A 6,327-nucleotide genomic window follows, 5' to 3' on the forward strand; every position below is an offset into this window, starting at 1 on the left:
GAGTGCCTCAACCAAAGGCTGGATATCGTTCTTCTCGGCCTTAGACAGCGCGAGTTGTTTGGGCGGAGCGGGACGGTCTAGACTAAACGGAGGCAGCCCAGTCGACGCATTCAGACAGGCTATGTCCTGGCAGTAGAACCACGTCGACTGCGAGTTCCTGACCGACTCGCTCAACTGGAGAGCCGGATAGCTGCTCCGACTCTTCTTCTGGAACCCTAAACCCCCGCAGAGCTGGAGGAGATGCATCTTGTCGTCCGACTGACTAAGACGTTTGATGGTTTGAGAGCGGGGGGAGAAGATATGTTTGAATAAACCCCAATGGGGGGGGGCAACCGATAAAGCACTCGCACAAAACAATGAAGGCAGAAAGATGGGCGATGGCATTCGGAGGGAAGTGATGGAGTTGAGGACCAAAGTGATTCATTATGCCTTTGAAGAAGGGATGCGGGGGCAGAGAAAAACCTCTGTGAACATGGCTGAGGAGCAAGACATGCTCCCCCTCCCGTGGCACCGGCTCGACCTCGTCTTCCGCCGGCAACCTCCAGGACTTATGCACGAGCATGTCGTGCTCCACCAGCTCCAGCAGGCCCCCCTCCGTCACCGTGGAGGGGAGGAAATCTCCTTGGATCCACCCCGCCGGCAGCGGCCGCTGCCGCTGTTGAGCAGCCGCCGCCTTGCTCTTCTTCTTCCTCGCCTCCATCTTGCTGGTCTGACCCTTGGTCATGGAGGCGAAGGCGAGTCCTCAAGGAGGAGGAGGAGGAAGAAGCGTAGGTGCGTAGGGGGTGGCATGGAAGACGGAGCGGGCGGGAGAGAAAGATTCGGCGAGCATAACCGAGGAGTCTCGCCGCCCAGAGTTAAATAGAGCACCGACTGGGTCGCTGGCGAGCGGGCCCGAAATCTTATCCGCCCAACCGGCCATGGCGATATCAGTGGAGGCGTTGAAGGCGCGGGAATCGAGGAGTCAGGCGCTACTCGAGCGCGCTGACGTCGTCCCCGCTGAGCGCACGGAATCCGAAATTTGGGATCCCGGAAAATCCGCCGCTGTCAGTTGACCAGTCGCGTCAAAAGATGCCGCGAAAGCACTTGGTTTCCGACAGTCCGTTTCGCAAGCACTTCCACTCGGAACGCTGGTCAAGAGAGATAAAATGGATAGAGGCAAGCAACGCCCAAGCCGAACCTAGTCCAGTCGGATCTGAACATCAAGCACCTCTTCGGCGTTTCAACCCCAATCCATTCAGGGACTAATGATGGGGTCATTGTCCTAGGGTAGGGTCATAGGCCTGCCCTACATGTCCTACCCAAGGACTACCCCACACAAGGGACAGGACCTTAAGTCTGCCCCGACTGAATTAAGGTGTCCCCATCATCCAGTCGGTAACAGGCCCAAAATCATCCAGTCGGAGACTAACATTCGGAGAGCACCAGGCCAACCGACTGGATACACTCGGTACGTCGTAACCTCTCCGGAGGTAAACTGCCGTACGTTTCCGGCTGCGTTTATTAGCATTTAGAGCATACGTTACCTATAACGTATGCATTCAATCGCCACTACTCCACCCCTGAGTCAGAACCGTTGTGGAGGGCAGCACACTCTATATAAGCCGCCCTCCCCCACTGGTCAAGGGGTTAGCAAAAAACATTGTACTCCATATTACACTCGGTAACAAGCTCCGAGAGCACTGAGACGTAGGGCTGTTACCTCCACCGCAGAGGGGCCTGAACTCATACAACCTCGCCGTAGCTAGGACTCTGCCCATCTCATTCGTACCCTACACATCTACTGTCAGGCTTATACCCATGACAATACTTAACCTATAAGTCTTCAAACCACCAAAATCACTAAGGGGCACTAGATGCACTTACAATAACACATAGCTTCAAAGTATAAATATCTATAAGGCAAAATAGGATCATTAAATTGGGGTGTCACCCCTAATAGTTCAGCTACACGGGAGGCATAAATTCTTCCATATAAATCTTCATTGCTAGAGTTGGAATGCAACCTTTGGGCGACAATTGCACTAAGGTTATAGTGTCTCTTGCTACTCACAGCAGTGTGAATAATGCTTAAGTCATGGGCACATAACGCGTTGTAATCTTGTTTCCCAACTATGCATTTTCCGTTAAATGACGTGAAGTAGCGGATAGAGGGAAAATGAATGCTTTTAATTCTAGCCTAGAGGGACAATGAATGCTTTTAATTCTAGCCTGTGTTACCCCTCTATTTTCTTCACCGCAAAGGCTCTCAAGAAACATATTATAATCAGTTTGTGAAGGCTTCTCTTGTGAACCCCAAAGTGGTAGCTTGCATGCAATAGAAAATTCTTCTAAGCACAAGTTATAGGTTTTATCACACAGGGTAAATAACACTCTGGAGATACTAGAGAAATAACGGAATCCATTTGTGAAATGCATGTAAGGTTGTAATGTTGGGCACACTTATCATCGAGGAAGTCACTGAGGCGAGTATTGTAAATGAAACGATCAAATTCCTCCTTGATACCTGCACCATTCATGAACTCATCACTTGGTCACTAGCAAGATTTTGCGTCAGCTATGACTACTTGGTCGGTCCGAGGCTCAAGCTTGTTGCACAGAGCCCTCACTCGAAGATTCCCTGAGATTACGCCTTCTCGAGGAGCTCCTCCTAAAGAAACTCATTTCCTTTCACACAATTTCTGAAATTTTTGGGCCACAAAAACTATGCCGATAAAACTTTGCAAGATTGGCAGCAACCATTCATATGGGTACTTAGAGGTTATATCAAAGATTCATGCTACTTGAAACTCAGAGATTTCAACATGCAAGCTCATATTCTACAGCACCAAGTGAAGAAATTTAAGCAATATATAAACTACTAAACCAAAAACTAATTGGAGGGATGCAGGAGTCAAATACCAAGGAGAAATTCCCTCAAAACAATTTCGGAAACGAAGTCCTGAGAAAATATATCCAAAATTTTAGTTTCTAAGGGAAGAACACGGGAAAGAGCGTGCTAGGAAATAAATTCTGGAGGTAGGATGCGAAGTGAGCTAAAGAGATAAGGTAGGGGGGCTGTGGGCCCCACAAGCTATCAGGTCGTGTCCCCACGGGGGTCATGGCATGTTGGCTTGTGGACCACAGGCGCACCTCCCTGTTGCACTTTTTATTCCAAACATTCTTATTTATTCCAGAAATATTCGTGTTAAATTTTGGTGGCGATCTGAGATTTTTTTGGGGTCATTTTCTAGTGCGCAGAAAACTCACAAAATAGGAAATTCATGGCATTTTATTTTTATACAGCTAAAAGAACAGTAAATATAGTTGGCGTACAGAGAGATGTGAAAAGTAAATTCATCAACCTCATATCCATCCAAGAGGATCCATTAATAAGGTTGATCAACTCTTATTAATAACCAATTCCGATTAACATGAAACTAAAGGACTTTTGTATGACACTAGGTTACCTCAATGGGGATTTGCATCTCCCTAACAACAAGATTATAGTAATTGTTTTTCTTGGCAGTAGGTAGAGGGATTTGAAAATCTCCGATGATGACCATGGCACAAGGCTCAATAACATTAATATTATTCACCAAAATTTGCTTCTTTGGAAAATGCACGGTATGTTGCTTTCCATTAACATTAAAGGTAACCTTGCTTTTTTTGCAACCAATAACAGCCCATGCAGTATTTAAAAAGAGTGTACCAAGGATGATCGACATATTGTCATCCTTAGGCATATCAAGAATAACGAAGTCTGTTAAGATAGTAACGTTTGCAACCACAATGGGAACATCGTCACAAATTCCAATAGGTAGAGAATTGGATTTATCAGCCATTTGCAAAGATATCTCAATGGGTGTAAGTTTATTCGATTCAGGTCTTTTATAAAGAGAAAAGGGCATAATACCGACAACGTCTCCTAGATGACATAAAGTAGTTTCAGCATAATTTCTCATAATGGACCAAGGTATAGTGGGGATACCAGGATCTACCAACTTCTTAGGTACTCAACCATCAAAAGAATAGTTAGCAAGCATTGTGGAAATTTTAGTTTCAGGTATCTTTCTTTTGCTAGTAATAATATCGTACATATACTTAGCATACAGAGGCATTTTCAATATATCAGTCAAGCGAGTGTGCAAAAAGACACGTCTAACCATTTCAGTAAAGCGTTCAAAATCTTCATCATCCCTACTTTTAGAAGACTTTTGAGGGAATGGCATAGGTTTTTGAACTCATCGTTCTCTTTCCTTACCATGTTTTCTAGCGACGGAGTCTCACTTATCATAGCGCTTATTCTTAGGAGGTGGGTTATCAGGACCCTTAGCAGGTTCTATTTCTATATCATTGTCATGGTCTTTATTACTTTCGGGTGGAACATCTACATGAAGCCTTTTATTCTCACTTTTATTTTCGTTATCACTAGGTGCATGTTCACACCCAGATTTTTTCTGAGTATCAAAAATAGAAACACCATGGTGATTCTCTACTCGGTCTTCTATATTAAGTTCACTAGGGGCATGCAAAGTCATATCATTTTTCTTTTTCTTTTTCTTCTTAGAAGTACTAAGTGTCATCACTCATTCTCTAAGAATCATGTTTAATTCTTTCAGGGTGACCTTAGGGTAGAAAAGTTCCCGAGTCATTCTACCCCCTCTAGTCACTACTCTAACAACAAGACCATTAATATTATTCATATCGGTAATTAAATCATTTTGTGACTTAGCTACTTGATCTAATTGAGTGTCAACCACAAAGGCATGTTTATCTAGGCCTTTCACATCATTAGCAATTCTAAACATCAAGTCACTCAAACGATTTATCATCATGGCATTATTCCTCAATTGACTCTTAACATTGTTATTAAAGTGCTCTTGCTTAACAATGAAATTATCAAATTCATACAGGCATTGATCAGGAGTCTTAGCATAAGGTATATCATTCTCATTAGAGGCAAGGAGAGAGTTTACCTCTATTACCTGTGTCGGGATATCAAGTCCATGTATTTCTTTGGTTGATAGTAACTTCTTAATATCCTCAATTTTAATACATTTCTCCTTCATAGTTCTTTTTTGCTTCTTGCATATTTTCACGGCTGAGAAATAGAATACCTGTCTTCTTTTGGATAGGTTCAGGTGGTGGTTCGGGGAGTGCCCAATCATCACCATCTTGCAGCATATTATTTAATACCTTTTCAACTTGTTCAATACTTCTTTCCCTAAAAGAACAACCATCACAACTACCTAGGAAGTCCCTAGAAGGGTTTGTTAGTCCATTATAAAAGATATCCAGAATTTCGTTTGTCTTAAGAGGACAATCAGGCAAAGCCCTTAGTAAGTGGAGCAACCTCCCCCAAGCCTACGGGAGATTCTGTTCTTTAATTTGAGCAAAGTTAAATATTTCTTGTAAGGCGGCTTGTTTCTTATGAGCAAGAAAATATTTTTTAGAAAAGTTGTGGAGCATATCTTGAGGACTACGCATGCATCCAGGAGCAAGAGAAAGGAACCATTCCTTGGCCTCACCTTTCACAAAGAAAGAAAAGAGTTTAAGGATACAATAGTATTGTATCTTTTCAACATTGGTAAACAAGGCAGAAATATTATTTAGTTTTATAAGGTGTTCTACCACAGTTTCATTTTTAGCCATGAAGAGGATCGGATTCCACTATAGGAATCAGTTCAGGGTCTATAGCTAATTCATAATCTTTAATAGTGACAAGTATATGAGAAGTAGGAGATTTAGGATTATATTTCATTTTCCCCATCATAGATTATTCTTTTAATTTGCTTAGAAGTTTCTTCAAATCATCTCTGCCATTACAAGCAAGAAAGTCCCTAGCTACTTCATCATCCATAACATAACCTTCAGGTACATAGGGCCATTCATATCTATTAGGTCGATGGGTTGTAGCAAGTAATTGAAAGTCTTCATCACTTTCAACATTTTCAAGTTCACAAGCTCTATCAATATGAGCATCAAGTAATCCTCCTAGTGGCACAATTTCATGTTCATCATTTGTAGCAATAGTATCATCATTAATTTCAGAAGTAGCATCATCAAATTCATGTGGCATATCAGGTCTAGCAACAGGTCGCGGTGCAACAAGCCGATTCAAAACAGTAGGTGAATCAAAAGCAGAGCTAGATGGCACTTTATTACCTTCTCTCGTGCGAGAGGGGATGATCACGGTTTGATTATCCTTATGATTTATCATAATAGAAATTGAGTATCCTCAAGTTAACACAATAAATAGAGTTATGCTCCCCGGCAACGGCGCCAAAAAAGGTCTTGATAGCCCACAAGTGTAGGGGATCATGACAGTCTTCACGGGCAGTATTTTCT

This window comes from Hordeum vulgare, chromosome 2H, assembly GCF_904849725.1.
Source record: "Hordeum vulgare subsp. vulgare chromosome 2H, MorexV3_pseudomolecules_assembly, whole genome shotgun sequence".
NCBI lineage: Eukaryota > Viridiplantae > Streptophyta > Magnoliopsida > Poales > Poaceae > Hordeum > Hordeum vulgare.